General features: G+C 63.8%; 1 protein-coding gene across 1 annotated transcript in view; it reads right to left on the bottom strand.

Annotated features, from left to right (window-relative positions):
• Positions 1-15,897, bottom strand: part of SELENOH (selenoprotein H) — a 78,866-nt gene that overhangs the window by 62,124 nt on the left and 845 nt on the right. The window lies entirely within an intron of this gene.

Genomic DNA, 15,897 nt, shown 5'->3' on the forward strand with positions numbered 1-15,897 from the left:
GCTCCCTCCTGCAGGTAAAAACAGAGAAAAAACAAGAGAAGCAGAGAGGAAGGAGGGCTACGAAGCCAACCTGGAGCAGCCGGCCTCCCCACATCAGAGAGGATTTCTCCCAGAAGCACCCCCAGGCTGTCCCCCTCCTCCCCCATCAGACCCTGGTTAGCGCGAGGGGGGATGACATCTCTCCCCCCCCCCGGAACGAGTCAGCCTGCCCGCAGCCAGAGCCAGGCATGGCAAGCTGCGCTGCGTGCAGCAACACGCTCCCAAGAATGTGTTACTCCACTGGGCAAGGGGCCTGCCAGCAGCATGCAAACACGACCGGTGACCCACCCTTCCAGGTCGGAAAAACTCGTCTTTGCAGTTCGACACACTCCCTCCCACCCATCGCGGCTACCCACGCGTGCAAGCTGCCCAGCACCACCATCTCCCCTTTCCTACTGGGCCAGGAGAGGAGCTGGGAGTGCCAGTGGGGAAGCAGCTAAGAGATCGGGGAGCTCTTCTCAGAAAAGACCAGCCCAAGCGCCACGCGAGACAGGGGCGAGAGGAAAACGCGTCAGCTGAGGACAGCGAGACGCCTTCCTCCTCCTGGCCAGGGGGGAAATCGGTTCTCCATATTCATCTGCTCCGAGGCTATCCAACTCCCACACTGGGCCACCTCGCTCCTGGGAGGAAGCCCATCCCCTAGGTAATTGCTCTCCTACCCAGGAGGTGCAGTTGCAAAAGCTGCGCGAGATGAGCGGGGAGAGCAACTCAAGGAGGTGCTTCCGCAGTTGCAAAAGCCTGGTGAGGCGAGAGGGGAGAGCAACTCCTCTTGCCGCCTGCTCCCCGCCACATCCCAGCTGCTTTCCACCGCCCGCACGGCGCAGGCAGCCCTTCTCCACGCTGCCAGGTCTCAAGGAAGCGGCGGAGGCAGGTAAGGCTCGCACCACTTCCAGGTTCCTCGCGCCCAGGAGGGGCCGGCAGCAGGAAGGCGGTGAACTTTGAGCGCCATTCACCGTAATTGGGGCCAACGCCCAGAGGAACAGAGGCAGCTGGGGCTGGGACGGAGGCACGATAACAGCTCCTGCCTTCACATGCAGCGTGCTAGGCTCACGCTGCCACCGAAGCCAGCCCGCCCAGGGCTGGTCCAGAAAGGGGCACCCTCGTACCAACCCTGGAGCTGCCGGTGTTTAAAGAGTGCTCCCAGGACTGCACCACCACCCTGGCCAGGCTACAGACGAGTTGTTCCCAGGGCTCACCCCCCTACCCCAACCTGCCCAGACCCTTCCCTGCTTGTGCTGGAAAAGCCAGCCGCTCCCGGCCTGGACAAGCACCCCAGCAAGACTGTTTTGCTAAGCGCTGCAGCCAGCCAGGATGCCTGTACGCCTACCGACATCCCAGCAGAACCCCTACAGCCTCAGAGCCGCCCCCACCTTCTGCACACCAGAAGGCCAGGGCTGTGGCGTCACAAAAGAAACGCCGCTCTCCCATCAGCACAAACATCTGGGCAGCGAACTGTTAAAATTAAACTCATGGGCGAAGTGCTCAGCCTGGGTCAGGTCCCCAGGCCCAGACTGGCACAGGCATTTTTGCAGCAGGTAGGAGCTCTGCAACACAGTCACCGTGGACCTGCAGCACAAGGTCAGGGACACGGGGAGAAGCTCCAGGGCATCCGCTGCTCCCCCACGACTGCCCCCTCGCAGGGAAGCTCATCTCCCCGAAGGCAGAGGAAGCCGGCGTGGAGGCTGCCTGCAGGGTAGCCGCGACTGTTCATTCCCACCTCAGTCCGAGGCCCGTGCACGTTGGGCGTCCCACCGCCAACCTCCGACCTACAGCTGCTCGAGGCTGGGAAAAGCAGATGAAAGCAGAGGTGACGGGCAGCCTGGTTACGTGTTCACCCATCCTGGCACCGTGCCTGGTAGCTTGTGCTCCTTAGTCACTGGTTTGCCCCCACACCCAGTAGCCACCTCATCTCACCCCTCCACACCGTGCGGTTTTCATACGGGCCACAACGAGGAAGCAGTCTGCCTTGTGGGGAAAACTCTCGCTTCCTCCACGGGGAAACGGGGAGCAGTACTGCAGGAGGATCACGCGGCACCCACTGCCACCCCGAAGCCCACTCAACAGGCTGAGGTCACAGGGCAACGTGACAGCAAATTAATCCACGGGTCAGCCCCTGTGAGCAGCAGTCACTGGACAGGGCAGGCACAGGGACAGGCACGGCTGTGCTGAACCAGCAGCAGGCAGCGCAACACCCGCAGCCTTCCTGGGTGGGAAGAACGGCAGATTAGCAACAGGCATGAGACAGGCAGGAGCCGGACGGACTCATCGGCCTACTGCTGGGAGTTTCCAGTACGAGAACTGGCTCTAAGAAACAGTTTCCCCCCCTGCCCCCAAACAGCCTCCTCGGATGGCAAGAAGCAAAGAGAAGGCTGCGGCCACCTTGGGGAACTCGAGGACTTTGGTCGAGAGCCCGTAAATCCAGCCCCCTTCCAACAGCCTCGCGCCAAGACGCATTCCTGCACTCCGTGCCAGAGGACAACCTCCTCCGCTGGCCAAGCCCTGTGTCACACACGGAGGAGCTGCCTGAATCACCCAACAGGTTTGGGTTTTGTCACTGCATCCAGGCAACACCTGTTGCCTTTTAAGGACCCAAACCAGCTCCACGGTTCTGCTTCTCACGGTCAGCGAGGCAGGGATGGGGAAAACCACCATGCTGCAGAGACCTGGGTTTTTAGAGCCAGGAGGAGAGCTCTGCACGTCCCTGGAGACAGCACCACCGCAGTCTTGGGAAAGGGCTCTGTCCTTGCCAGCAGTAAATGAGAGACAGTTACGAGGGGTTGTTGGGAAGAGAAACCAAGACATTTAACCAGCACTCTCCCCCAAGGTTACAGGCACTGGTAAGCTATTCTGAGAAGCCAACAGCCTTCCAGGCATGGTCCAAGCTATGCTATTATTTTCTGGCTGTCCTAAAGCCACCCCCAGCACAGATACAATGGACCAAGGTCTTATCTCCATGCCAGAGGCTGGAGGAGGGAAGAGATGAGAGGCAATCCAGGGACAGAGACACCAGCTGCACACGGTCTGGGCTGGACCATCTAGGGAAGGGATGGCCTCAAGGGCTCCTCAACCACAAAGATCGGGGCCTGACCTCCGAGTCAGAAGGGAGGAGGCTCATGCCTCTGCGGCAGCCCAGCACACTCCACTAAGCGAGCGCCTTTCATCCTCCCCCCCCTTCCAGGAAGGCTCCACACAAGATTCCAGCAAACGCTGCACATCATGAAGGACAGTCGTTTGCATGCAACAGGGTCCCAGCCAAGTTCAGTCAAGTGGAAGGAGAACAGCTTTTTAAAAACTGCCTTTTTTTTTCTTTAAAGTGCATCAATAAACACCAACAAGTAAGACAATCTGCCTCAAGAAAGCACTGGGAGCCCGATGGAATAGGCAAGATAACCGTGGGGAAGATCAACGATTCCCCTGCTCGGGCTCTTCCCAGCACACGGCTTCCCACAGAGCTGGAGGATGCTGCCCCGCTCCTCCGGCGGGAGCCCCAGCAGGGTCTGCAGATCCGTCACGCACAGGAGCGTGTGCTGCAGGCATCAGAGACCCGAGCCTGCCAGTCACCAGCCGGCCGCTCACCCCCACCTCACCACATCCATGAGAGCTTCTGGGAGGAGGAAAAGCAAGGCACGGAAATGGAAGCTTCAAATGCAATCTGCAGCCACTGACTATGGGATTCCCAGCACGCCTGTGTCCCGGAGCTGCTGAGCCTTCCCTGCTCCCTGCAAAGCCGAGAACAAGTCTGTTCTCAATTCCACACCAAGAACAGGGCAGCCAAGTCCGAAAGCATTCGCGCTGTGCAGGGGGGACGTCAGGTGGAACTGCAGGCAGCTGTAGTTACGATACCACCAGGACGCTCCACGCACCCGGGCAGTCCCACACGCGCCCAGACGCTCCCCTCCAGCTCGCCAGCGGCGGGGCAGAAGCCTGCGCGAGGCTGGGTGCCGCAGCCTGGGACAGGAGCCCTCAGCCCTGCCGCGGGTTCCCCGCTGGGGGAAGGACAGCCCAGGCCTCCCAGATAGCGCCTTGTTACCCCCATTGTCACCGGCTGGGTGGAAGAGCCTGGGCACCAAGCCCTTGCCGGAGAGGGAGGCACCTCCAGGAGGTCCACCCCTCTCTCCAACAATCAGAGGAAGCTTTGTTGTCCAGGCTCCCTCACTCAGAGCCCAGGGGCATAACGGAGGTGCCCCGCTTCCCTTCGGCCAGGGGGGCCAGCCCGCCTGTGCCTTGCAGGTGCCAGAAGCCCTGGTGACAGAGCCCCATGCCAACTTCTGCGCATTCACCCCAAGCAAAGTCCCTTCTCCGCGACGCTCCGAGGAGGAACGGGAGCGCCCGCGTTGCGGGAGAAGGCAATGCCGCCGAAGGGCACCGACTCCCCGCGCAGAAGCGCCAGGCAGGGAGGGGAGACAGCTGAGCTGCTGCTCAATGACAGCGCGGCCAAGGGGAGCCGCGGGAAAAGCAGCCGGCCGAGCCCGGACCCCGGGCCTGAGCGCCGCCGGGTCGCGCCTCCCCTGGAAGCGTTCCGGTGTCACTGGTTAGCTGCGACTGCGGCGGACGCGTCCGCCGGGGTGTTGTTAAGCTCGGAGCTATTCCGCTAAGGGGACCTGCGGCGGGAGGAGAGGGAGCCCCTGCTCCACCCGCACGCTCGACCCCCCCGGGCACGCCAGCCCCTTCCCCGCCAGAACAAAGGCGCAGGCAAAGCAGGCACCGGGGGCTGAGCCCGTCCTCGGCCGGGCAGAGGCGGAGCCGCGGGCCGTGCCCCGGCAGAGACCCGCGGAGGGGCCGAGCGCCGGCCCGGCGCACAAAGCGGCGGCCGGGGGAGCGGGGGGGCCCCGCCGGTGCCGGCCGCGGGAAGCTGGCACACGGGCTGCCTTTGTTCCGGGCGGCGAGAGCGGCGGAGGCGGCGGGCCGGCAGCGGGCGGGGAGCGGGGCGGCCGCCCGGCCCCGCCGCCTTTGTGTCGCTCCCCGCGGGCTCCCGGCGGGCCGGGCCCCGCCAGCGCCCCCGCCAGGGCCTGGCCCCGCCACCCCGGCCGGCCCCGCGGGGCGCGGCCCCGCCAGGCACCCGGCTCCCGGGCCGCCACGGGCCTCCGGGGGCGCGGCGGCGACCGGCCGCGGCAGCAGAGCGCGGCCGGGGCCCGGCCGCGCCGGGAGGGCGGCGAGGAGGGCGAGGGCCGGCCCGCCCCGCTCCCGCCGCGGGGGCGTGCGGCGCCCGGCAGGCGCCGGCTGCGCTCCGCCGGGCAGGCGGCGGCGGGGACACCGAGAGCGGGACTCACCGTGGCCGGGCTCCTCGGCGGCGGGCGGGGGGCGGTCCCGCCCCGCGGCGGCGGCGGCACGGCCGCCCGGCCCGCTCCGCGGAGACCCGCCGCGGCGGCGCGGCGAGGGGCGGCAGCTGCGGGCGGCGGCGCGGGTCCCCGCCGGGCCGAGCTGCGGCGGCGGCGCGGGTGGGAGCGGAGCGGAGCGGAGCGGTCCGGGAGGGTCGGGCCGGGCCTGGCCGCGCCGTGCGCCCCGCGCCGCTCCCGCACCTAAAATGGAAGTTGCTCCGGCGGGGCGGGGGGCGGAGCGGGGCGGGGCGGAGGCTCCGCCCCCTGGCGTCAGCGCGCCCCGCGCCGGGGGCGGGCGGAGCTCAGCGGCGCGCGGCCCGCCGGTGGCGCCCCGCGGGGCAGCGCGGGGCGGGAGGGGGCAGCCGCAGGGCGGGGTCGGCCCGGTGCGGGCTGGCCCCGTGGGCTGGCCCCGTGGGCTCCGTCGCCCGTGGGGTCTGGCCCCGTGGGGGCTGTCCCGGTGGGGTCTGTCCCCCGTGGGGTTCGTGGCCGGTGGGGTCTGTCCCCGTGGGGTCTGTCCCCGTGGGGGCTGGCCCGGTGGGGTCTGTCCCCCGTGGGGTTCGTCACCGGTGGGGTCTGTCCCCATGGGGTCTGTCCCAGTGTGGTCTGTCCCGGTGGGGTCTCTCCCCCATGGGGTTCATCGCCGGTGGGGTCTGTCCCGGTGGGGTCTGTCCCAGTGGGGTCTGTCCCTCGTGGGGTCCATCGCCGGTGGGGTCTGTCCCCATGGGGTCTGTCCCCGTGGGGGCTGTCCCCGTGGGGTTTGTCACCGGTGGGGTCTGTCCCCATGGGGTCTGTCCCAGTGGGGTCTGTCCCGGTGGGGTCTGTCCCCCGTGGGGTTCGTCACCGGTGGGGTCTGTCCCCCGTGGGGTCCATCGCCGGTGGGGTCTGTCCCAGTGGGATCTGCCCCAGGGGGTGCGTGTTCCCCACGCGGGGTCTACCCTCAGGTGCGATCCACCTCCAGGGACAGTATCTGCCCCGGGGGGTCCTGCCGCGGGGGGACGAGCTGCTCCCCAGGCCGCAGAGCCTGCCCCGCGGGCGGTGGGATGAGGGGCTCTCCGGGGACAGCCCAGCCCCTCGCAGCCCCCCTGGAGCAGAGCCCCTTCCCCGGCCTGTCCCGCCGGAGTGGGGGGAGACTTGTGACCCCGTCCAGGGTGGAATTTACCCAGAAGCGGGACTCTGGAGGGGAACGGGCTGCAGACCCCCCCCGGGGGGTCACCCTCGCCCCTCTGGCTCTAGGGAGCCGGTGCTGGTTGGAGCCCTGCCAACCCTCATCCTGGGGGAGCACCACGAGCCCTCCAGCCGGCCCCTGGAGCCGGGAGCTCACCCCGGGTGGATTCTGTCCCTGTGCCCCCAGCAATCTGTCCCACGGGCTCCTTCACCTGAGACCGCAGGTGGAGGGACACAGCCGGTGGCCGGGGGACAAGCGCTCTGCCAGTCAGTCTAGACTGATTGGCCTGACGGCCCCGTTGAAGGGAGCGTGGGCGATTTTGGGGGGCCCCTCGTGTGGCCAAGACCGCGTGGACGGCCGAAGGGCCACAAGCACTGGGGGGGGGGCTGGTATGAGCCATGTGGATGTGCAGGTAAGGTCAGCCGGGGGGAGGCTGGTGGGGACCCCAGCGCCGCGTTAACGGTGCTGTTCACAGCAGAGGGGGAAAGAACCACCAGCGCAATCCAGCTGAAGCAATCCTGCTCCGCTCGACTTCCACGGCACGGAATCAAACGGTGCTGCCGCCCCCGCTGGCATGGAGAAATGGTAGAAGGGGACCTGGGGGGGTACAGAGACTCAGGGCAGGAAATGTAAACGTGAGGTTTAATGATTGCAACTCATCCAGCCAGAGAAATGTAGCTCCAGAATGAGTAGCACGCTGCGAGGGAGCAGCGTCACGTCCCAGGGCCTGCCGCTGCCACTCCACAGCTATGGGACTGGAGCCGAGCGCAGGCGGGAGGCTGCTGCGAGCACTCCTGCACCTGCAGCTTGGTGGTGGAGGATTTCCCCTTCCCTAGGGAGGCAAGAAAGTGATGCAGAGCCTGCCCCTGCCCGCGTTCCGTGCCGCTCACCTGGGAGAAGTCCGGATCCGGGTCCCCCGAAGGTGACGGTTTTCTGCCTCGTCTCTGGCCCTGGGCTGGTGGGATGCAGGCACCAGGGAGAATCCCGCCTGCTCCTGACCGACAAACTATTAGTAAGATAACGACAAGAGGAAAAGAACTGAGGAAGGTTTTGGGTGGGGACAGGTGATTCTTGGGGTAAATATGCATTGCTGGGTGAGGCGAGGAGGAGGAGGAGAGATGCAATAGCAGCCCGACAATGTTTGGAGAACGTAATCCCCCAGCTGGGGGTGGGGTTTGCTTCGGGTGGCACAAGAAGGTGTAATGAGGAGAAACGGGATTCGGTGCATGTGAAGGGCACACTTAGTGAGATTATCGAGGCGTGGGACCCCCCCAAACCCTCCCTGATGTTTGATTTGTAAAATAAATCGTCCAACCTGCCGGCTGTAAAGGGCAGGGAGAGCTGGCCTCCACCCGCCCAGAGAGGAGGGACGTTTCTCCATCCCAGAGCAGGGAACTGAGACCTTCTCCCCGTGCCCTGTCATCCTCTTTGTCACCCAAAATGAGCGAGTCGGGGCCCCTCTCGGCCCTGCGCCTTGAGTGAGAACTGCTCCCAGATCGCAAATAATCCTCGGCTGCCCTCCCCTCCTCTTTGCCCATGCAAGGAGGAAGGTGGGTGCATCCCCTGAGTCTGGGGACAGGCAGAGAGACGAGGCGCTCTTGCGATTCGTTCGGGGAAGAGGAGTCCTCGCCTGCATGTCCCAGGGATTTCTGGCACCTCCGAAGGGACAGCTCTCCCTAAGGGAAAATGCATCAGGGACACCTTGCTCCTCCATCCCAGCACCGGCTGCCACGACACATTCTTCAGGGCCCCTGCCTGGGTTGTTTGGACAACAGCCTGCCGGCGAGGCACGCAGGTGGGCCCGACACGCTCGCACAAACCCCCTGCCTTTGGCAAAGCAGGGTCGAAACCAGCACGAAACCCGGGGCGCTGGTGTGGGGGGATCACCAGATGGAGCTGTTCCACATCAGCTCACAAATTATTTCAGCCCGCAAGTGGATTCCAAGCGTGGCCTCCGGTGCCCCTCCTTACCCTCCCCTATCACCGCCCGAATTATCTGGTCCCCCCGCCCCGCCTTGAGGAAGGTGGGTGGCCAAGAGCAGGGTGCACAAGTCATGCTAAGGCTTCACCCGTGCGTAAAAGCGTGGGAGACACAGGCGGCACACCGCAGTGCGTGGTGGGGGAGAGCGCGCGGCAGATGGCTGCCCCTGACGCAGACGGCAGGTAAGTGGCTGCCGGTGCAGAAAGCCCGGGGCAGCCTTCTGCTGTGCCTGGTAGGCGTCTGCCTTGTTGCTGTTTCAATCAGCCCCAAAATTTTACAGCCTTTAAAGCCTTTAGATTAAACACACTGTTGCGAACACGCCTCTGCTGGCTCCGAGTTGGAGTTGGAGTCAGATCTCTTTGAAGCCGGGCGAGTGCCTCTTGTCCCGAGGGCTGCAGGATGGAGCTGGACAGGGTCTATCGGCGCATTGTCAACTTGAACTCCCGATTCAGCCGTGCCCCGGCAGCACCCAGTCATGCATGCTTACTTCTGAAGGCAGGCTGAACCCTGATCCTCCGGCTTCGGCTCACCCAGCAGCAGATCATGCTCTTGTTTGAATATAACTACTGTGGCAGAGGAGTCCGTCTCGCTGCTTCCTGGGAAGAAGAGATGTGTTGCTAGCATGGGAAAGTTTGCCCTCTTTTACAGTAATTGCGTGTAATAAAATCTTGCACAGCCCCTTTCGTCCTACAGCGCTGCCGATGCCTTATCCAGACGAGACGCCCAGAAAATGCAGCTACCACCGGAACAGAGCAAGACGACTTGTTTACAAGACAGATCAGTGCTCCTCGGTGGTGAAGGGCAGGAAGAAGGGGAGGCTGCTGTCTCCGGGTCCAGCGCAGGCGGTTCAGAGAGATGGCCGGCATTGTTCTAAATCAGGATAACAAGGCACTTCCGCGGCCCCTTTCCTATGGGAATCCCGACAGGTTGTTGTCTTCCCCCTGCACGAGGGGAAGTGTGGCACCAGGAGGGTGAAACGACTCATCTGTCGCACACCAGTGTTAAGGGGGAGGAGGGAAGCTGGGGCTGCTGGAGCTTTTCAGCCCTAACTGGAAGGTGCCAGGCAATAGAGCAAGCCCACAGTCCACCACAGTGTCGGGCAGCTCCACATGCTCGGCGTGGCATCGTGTCAGCAGAAAATGTGGTACCTGCCTCCTGCCTGCCTCCTGCCCTGACCGGGCTCTCCCGTGCCTGCACACCGGCCCGCTATTAACCTTTGACCTCTGACCTGGCTGCAGCCCATCGCGCTCTTGGACTGTCAAATACCTGTTACGTCTTTTGCTCAAATGTGCAAATGACTGAAGCGTGCATAGAAATCTCCTTCCCTCCCAGCCCCGCAATGATCTATCGCTATTTACGGTGTCTTCTTCTTCCTCTCTCCAGCTCTTTTCCAGGCCAGGGACCCCTGCCTTCATCCTTCCCGTCCCTGGCAGCTGCAGCGAAGTACGAGGTAACTCCCCGGAACAGGGACACAGAAGCCCCTCCTGCACTGCAGTGTAGCAACAGAAGCAAAAGGGGACATTGATGGAAAACGATCGTGGCTGTAAGGGAGACCCAGGATGAGAATTTCCTTTCTCTTAAAGAAACCAGCTCAGAATCTGCTGATTTGAGGGCTTGGGAGACTCAGGGAAGACATGACTTGTCCTGTGGCGAGGCTTCTCTTCCTATCAACTGCAGAGGGAGCCTGGATAACCAGCGCACATTTAGGCTACCTCCAGCCTGAGCTACCTTCCCTTCCCCCCCCAGTGAATCCCATCAGGAGATAAACCCTGCTTGACATTCCCAGTCCACTGAGTCACCCAGGGCTGTGCCCAGCCACACGCCAAGGACAGGCGCCCGAGTCCTAGCCTCAGCAAAGCAAGGGCTGCGCCTCAGGTAACCGGCTTCTGAACACCTGAAGGTGGACAGAAAGATCGACAGTCTCACACGTTTTGCTGGCGTGGTGGCCAGAGCTACAGTCACATATTTTTAGCCAGCAAATTCTGGCATCAAATATGGATGTCGGTGTTTAAAGAGAGGGGTCAATGGGGCAAAAGGGTGTTGGTGCTTTTTCCAGTGTAGATTATTTGGCTTTGGGTACTAGTAAAAATTACACTCGCAAAAGGCCTCTTCTGTGTGTCTACAGTGGGAGTGTTTGCTGGTATTGCCAGATCGTGTATCAGTAAAATTTAAGGGCAGACAAGGCTATTGGCGAGGACGGAGAGGCAGCACTGCAGCTGCTGGGGATGCAGCGGAGGAGTGGGCTCTGTGTGACAGGGATTAGTGCTGTCGCCTCTGTGAAATACTAAAACCGCCTCAAAGCAAAGGGCCTGTTGCTCGGGGTCGTGTGTTGCTGCCCAAAAGTGGCCTGCCAGGACAGAGCGCCCTCCGGGAGTGCTGAGCCTGACTCAAAGGCAGCCGGTCCCATTGCCAGCCATCCCACCCGTCCCACCCCAAGTCTGCCGCGTGCTCTGCCCCGGTCGCAGGAAATGTGGCTGCCACCCTTTCCCACAGCCGCTGCTGGGTCTCTGGTCATGCTCACTGTCACAGGACACGCCGGGCTGTCCACGGGATGGCTCTGGTCCAGGCTGTAGGGCTGCCTCTCCGGGACATCAGGATCCCATTGTCCACGGTGGACCCACGTGGCGGAGGAGCATCTGTGCCACATTCCACTGGAAAAACACTTTCCGTAGGCCGGGGAGGCTCGCACGGCAAGGGTGGACTCTGTGCTTTCATGGGAGGACGTGTGGGAGCTGTTTTGCACAGCATGAGCGTAACGAATGCCTCTGGAGCTGAGGGACTTTGTCCCTCCTGTCATCTGTCAGCTCAAGAGCCCACGGTGCCTCCAAACCTCCTGTGCTCTCTGCCAGGGATGCAGGGTGTGTGCTCACCCCTCATCCAAGGAGGGGGCTGCAGCGACCAGCTCTCTGCTCCTCTGTGGACAGAGGAGCCGCCGGTAGCCCTGAGTGTGTCCCAGGACAGGAACAGACATGGGTCGCTCACCCTTTTAATCACCCTTGCCTCTGGGATGGCCTCGGGAGTGGGAAGAGGGACATAGAGGGATGCAAAAGGGAAAGAAGATCCCAGCCGTGCCTTGGCAACCTCCCTGGGGTGGACAGGAAAATGCAGCTCATTCCTCCACAGCCGGAGCAAGGTGACCGGGTGAACACCTCGGCCTCTGCTCCTAGCCCGGGAGGGGATTTCTCAAACCACATGAAAGGGAGAGGAGACGCAGACGTTTCTGCCCTCCTGACGACTGGTGCTCTTGGTGAAGTAAGCAAAGGGAGGCCAGCCTTTCCGTCTCCCTTTGGAGCAGGGCCGTACAGGCACCGGGTGAGCTTGGACGAGGGGAGCGAGTCCTGCTCCCGAGCCAGCACCAAAGATTCGGGCTTCTCCAGTACTCGACACATTGCCTCACCTGCTGATCGCGAGGGGAAGTCCTCTGATATCAGTGCCTTAGGATTTTGTAATTTCACTTCACCCTGGCTCTGTGCCTTTCCCTTGACATCTCCACCCCGGTCGGCTCACCCAGCTGGAAAGCAATCTCCGCTGCTGATGTCCCCCCACTTGCAGGCTCCCTGCCAGAGCATCCGCTTGCACCTCAGCCTTGGCTGGAGAGGAAGGGGTTTTCCTCCCAGCTTCGCTTCTGATCCCCACTCAACAAACTCCCCCTCTCCCTACTCTGCCGTCTCAGCGTGGTTGGGGCACGACGCAAAATATTACACGGTAGCAGGGAAGTCCAGACAGCTCGCCGTGTCCTAGGGCCAGTTCCGTCTCTTCTGTAGGGTTGCGGAGGTCTTCCCTGAAGCTGAAGGTGCTTCCCATGGGGAGTTTTCCAGGGGTGGGACCAAGGGCGTGGGGGCCGACGTGGACCCGCAGGAGGATCAGCAGGCTGGAGACGGATTTAAAAACATGAGGCAGCGGTAGCTGGGCTCTGAAATCAGCAGGCAGGCACGTCAATCAGTATCTGGATCCATCCGCTCCTGGTGAATTCAAGCTTTCCAAGTGACAGCTCCGATCATTGTAATTCTGAAAGATTGCAAGGGGCAGGGGAGGAAACATCTCTCATTTTTCTTCTATTTTTATGAGCATATGATAGCACTTTGATACAAAATTACGTGTTTTGCTGTATCCCTCAGTATTTACGGCCGGGCTCCAAGCCACCCGAGGTCAATGGAAAGACTGCCACTAACCTCAGCAGCCGTTGGCCCAGACCCATCCATCAGGCACTTTCTTGCTTTGCGTCCACTTTGCACGCAGCAAAAATGAAGGAAAAAAAGCACCGTCACATGTCAAACCAGATGCAAATCCATCTGCAAAGCCACGGAAAATATCAGGGGATGATACCACATTTGAAAACTTTGTAGGTTTACAATCCACAGCGTCATTTAGACTCCTATTCTTCTGCAGCTCTTGAAATTTCCACCCACTTTGGTTGTTTGTAAGAACAGCTAATATCTCCAGGCAATCAGGCTGGGATTATTATAATTGCTGTTCATGTGTGTGGAGTGACTGACGCAGATGTTTTTACAATGGATGCTTTATAAAATGACAAAATAGTTTCAAACTAAGTAGACAGCATCATTTGCATGAAGGCTTCCAAAATACCCGCCATCAATCTTCCCCTTTCTGCCCGCTGTCCGTGTGCGTGCCCCGCTCCTCCCGAGAGGCGTCAGTGAGCCGTGAAAACGCCATTCCTCACACGCAAGGCGACAATAGATTTTGAAAATCCAAAACAAGGCCCGGCACAGGGCTCTGAACTAATGAACTCCAGTGCCACCCTGCCAGGAAAAGCTGCTCTGCAGACAGCACACTCCCAAGTTATTTATCTTGTGTGCTTCAGTGCCACAGCGACAGCGACCACGAGTGGCACGGAGCTCTTTCCTCAAATTACGGCTTGGCTCTCTCGTCTGTACGCCCGCAGAGGCGAGGGCAAAGGCCAGCACAGGGTGGGCTGTCCCCTGCTCACCTCCTGCGCCCCTGCCCTGCGGGGCAGTGGCCGGGAGGGCACAGGCCAGCCTGCTGCCGGGGCTCGGGCCTGCAGCCTGCTGCCCTGCATGCTCCAAAGCCCAAGGGCTGCCTTTAGCACAACCCCGAGCGGCACGCCATTTTGCAATCAACCACCAGCTTTTGCCGCCGGACTTCTGGCCAGCGCAGAGCCACCACAGCTAGAGGAGGGCTGAGGGAAACGACCGGGGCGACGCCAGGAAGGCCGCAGCGGTGGCGGCCCGCGATGGGCACTTCCCCAGCGCCCAGCACGCACCCCCGCAGCGCCCCGGCCCCGCCGCCTCCCGCCGCACGGCCCCGGCTCCCTCCGGCCACGGCAGCGCGGCCGCTCCCTCAGCCGGCAGCCCCGCCCTCGCGCCCTTCCCGCCACAGCCCCTGCCGCGCCGCCATTGGCTGGCAGGGCGCGATTGGCTGGCAGGGTGGGCCAATGGCGGGGCTGCCGCTGGGCGGGGCGAGACGCCGGGCCACGCGAGGCGGCGGGCGCGAGGCGCGCGCTTGCCGTGAGGGAGGGGCGCGGCTGCGTCCACGCGCGGCCCCCCCCCGCCCCCGGTGCCGGTCCCCGTCCCCTCCTCGGCCCCGGGCCCCACGGGGACCTCTGCGGCAGGTACGCGGCGGGCCCGGGGCTGCCGGCCCCGGGCGGGGGGAGAGGGCTGCGCACGGGGCCTGCGGCCGCGCCTCAGGCCGGGGGCTCCCGACCCGCCTGCGTCCCCCTGCACAGTCGCCGTGGCCGGCGCCCTCTGGCGGCCGAGCGGAGCCCCAGGGGTCGGCGGGGGCGCGTGGGGCCTCGCACAGCGCGGTGGGGTCCGCGTGGCCGTTGCACGGGCGTTTGGGCCTTTGCGCCGTGGGTGGGCGATTGCACGGGCCCGTCGGGCGTTGCAGGGGGTCCGGATGGACACGCAGGCAGCCCCGCAGGGCTTGGCAGAGCTGCTGCAGAGCTGCTGCAGGGCCGTGTGGGCCGTTGCACAGGCACACGGGGCTTTGCAGCTGTGCAGGCCATTGTACGGCTGTGCGGGTGATGCAAACCACACCTGCACCCGTGCTCCTGTGCAGGCCCCCCCGCTACATCCCAGTCCCAAACCATTCAGGCCAGTCCGAAGCGGGGGAGGCAGGTGCTTATCCTGTGTCCCCAGCGCTGCACTGTCTCTGCAGGGTGTCCATGGGCTCTCCGTCGGCCACCCCGAGGCTGCTCTACCGCAGCACCCGCCTGCTCCGCACGGTCTTCCAGCACCTTTACCAGCAGCAGCAGCAAGCAGACGTCTTCTGCGATGTGGTCCTGCAGGCTGAAGGTGAGCAGGTGGCACGGCCCAGGGAGGTGCCCGTGACCTCAGGGGACCTGCAGTCCCTCAGGGAGGGTGGGGGAGAGCAGGGGGGGCTGCAGGGCAGTGACGGCCGCGGTTGCATTGCAGGCGAGGCAGTGGTGGCCCACTGCTGCATCCTCTCCGTCTGCAGCCCCTTCTTCATGGAGCAGCTGGGCCGGGAGCTGCCTCCCCGGGGTCGCAGGGTGGTGCTGGAGCTGGGGGGGCTGAAGATTGGGGCGCTGCGCAAGCTGGTGCGCTTCCTCTACACTGCCGAGCTGGAGGCCACGCGGGAGGAGGTGCAGGAGGTGCTGGCAGCTGCCCGCCGCCTCCGTGTCACCGAGCTGGAGTCGCTGCAGCTCCGAGGGGGACGCCTGGTGAGGCCAGGGCCCCAGCGGCAGCTCGACCGCTCTTGCCTGCGCCCCCCCCAGCATGACTCCCCCATGGCGGCAGGCGGCAGGGCTGAGCCCGGCGGTGCCGGTGTCCCCCCTGGGAGCACCGGTGTCCCCCCTGGGAGCACCGGTGTCCCCCCGCGGGGGCGGCCATGCTCTCCGGGGACCACACGCCCCCCCCCCGGCCCCGTGGGGCGTGTGAAGCTGCGCAAGGTGGAGAGCGGGGGGTGCTGGGAGGTGGTGCGGGAGAGGCAGCCCCCCACCGCGCCCGGCGCTGTGGCAGCGGGCAATGGGGCGGCGACGGAACCGCGGCCCCCGCCAGATGTGGGTGCAGTGGGGCGAGCAGGCAGGCGCTCCCCCCCGCGGCAGCCCCCCCAGGCGGCCTGGAGGAAGCAGGGCCAGGTGCCCTCCGCACCCCAGCAGGGCTGCGGGCAGGCAGTGCCGCTGGGGGACCCCCCAGCTGACCCAGAGGAGGAGGAGGAGGTGGACGTGGGAAATGTTGAGCCGTGCCTGCCCCCCGGCACCATCTCCGTCTGGCCCTGCCCCTCCTCCGAGTCAGATGAGGAGGTGGACGTCCTCGCCTAGGGGGGGCCAGCTCTGGCCCCCTGCCCCTGCCTGCGCTCTGGGCAATGCAGGCAGGTCTGCCCTCGCCCCAGGCGAAGAGGGTGCACCAGCCCCAGCCTGTGCTGCGTTGAAATAAAGCCTTGGAGCCGACGGAGCT

This window comes from Gavia stellata, chromosome 17, assembly GCF_030936135.1.
Source record: "Gavia stellata isolate bGavSte3 chromosome 17, bGavSte3.hap2, whole genome shotgun sequence".
Taxonomy (NCBI): Eukaryota; Metazoa; Chordata; class Aves; order Gaviiformes; family Gaviidae; genus Gavia; species Gavia stellata.